Genomic DNA, 1,859 nt, shown 5'->3' with positions numbered 1-1,859 from the left:
CTGGTGGGGGAGGATGAGGTGGACCCCAAGTGGCTCTTTAACCCCACTCGCCCGTGCCCGGGAGGCTGTTTTTGTACCATAAGTGACTGTATTAGTCTGTTCTTGAATTGCTATAAAGAGATGCCTGGGCTGGGTTTGGTGGTTCACACCTGTAATCCCGGCACTTTGGGAGGCCGAGGTGGGCCTTGAGATCAGGAGTTTGAGACCAGCCCGCCCAACGTGGCAAAACCCCATCTCTGCTAAAAATACAAAAAATTAGCCAGGCCTGGTGGCGGATGCCTGTAATCCCAGCTACTTGGGAGGCTGAGGCAGGAGAATTGCTTGAACTTGGGAGGCAGAGGTTGCAGTGAGCCGAGATCGCACCACTGAACTCCAGCCTGGGTCACAAGACAAAAACTCGGTCTCTAAAAAAAAAAAAAGAAAAAGAAATGCCCAAGACTGGGTCATTGATAAAGAAAAGAGGTTGAATTGGATCATGGTTCTGCAGGCTGTACAGGAAGCAAGGTGCTGGCATCTGCTTGGCTTCTGGGGAGACCTCAGGAAACTTACAATCATGGCGGAAGGCGAAGGGGAAGCAGATGCATCTTACATGACTGGAGCAGGAGGAAGGGAGAGAGAGGGGAGGGTACCACACACTTTTAAATAACCAGATCTTGTGAGAACTCTGTCATGAGAACAGCACTAGGGGGATGGTGCTAAATTATTCGAGAGAAACCACCCCTGTGATCCAATCACCTCCCCCCAGGCCCCACCTCCAACAATGAGGATTGCAATTTGACCGTGAAGTTTAGACAGGGACACAGATACCAAACCACATTAGGGTCCACCCCTTTGACCTCAGTTAACTGGTCCTAGAGGTCACCCCACCCACTCTAGTATGATCAGAGCCTCCTGTGGGACCCAGGCTGGGCTGGGGCCTTCATGGGGAGATGTGCGCACTGGCATCCTGAGCACTGCCCCTCTTGGCTCTGTGGATGGAGAAGCAGAGAAGGCAGAGAGAGGGCTGGATGCAGAAGCAGTAATGTGGAGGTGGGCAACGGCCTTCCAGTTCCCGCTGCAGCCTCATCCTGGACTTCCACACACACCCTGAGTCCTCATCACTACCCCTTCCTTTGGTATATGCTGGTTGGATTGAGTTTTTTCCTTTTAAAATGAAACAGCCCAACCAATACAATGAGGAAGAAAAAGATAACCTACTTGGGTCTTAGGGAGCAAAATCTGCAAGATCATTTTTTTCATCCAATGTTCCCCAACTATGGTTACATATTAGAAACATCAGAAGAACTTTTAAAAATACAGATGTCTGGGTCCCCCCCAGACTCATTAAGTCAGAATCTGCTATGGTCTGAATATTTGTGCCCTCCACTAAATTCATATGTTGAGACCTAGTCTCCAATGCAATTGTATTAAGAAGGAACTTTTAAGAGGTGATCTGGTCATGGAGGCAGAGCCCTCAAGAATGGGATTAACGCTGTTATAAAAGAGGCCTGAGGGAGGCTGGGTGCAGTGGCTCATGCCTGTAATCCCAGCACTTCGGGAGGCCAAGGCGGGAGGACTGCTTGAGGCCAGGAGTTCAAGACCAGCCTGGCTAACATGGGGAAACCCTGTCTGCATTAAAAATACAAAAACAAATTAGTCAGCTATGGTGGCATGCACCTGTAATCCTAGCTACTAAGGAGGCTGAGGCATGAGAATTGTTTGTACCTGGGAGTTGGAGGGGGCAGTGAGCTGAGATTGTGCCACTGCACTCCAGCCTGGGTGAGACTCTGTCTCACACACACAAAAAAAGAGACCTGAGGAAGTTGGTTTGCCTCTTTGTCCTGCGAGGATGCATAGAAGGTGCTGTCTGTGAGGAACAG

This window comes from Theropithecus gelada, chromosome 20, assembly GCF_003255815.1.
Source record: "Theropithecus gelada isolate Dixy chromosome 20, Tgel_1.0, whole genome shotgun sequence".
NCBI lineage: Eukaryota > Metazoa > Chordata > Mammalia > Primates > Cercopithecidae > Theropithecus > Theropithecus gelada.
Note: the sequence above shows the minus strand (reverse complement) of the source record.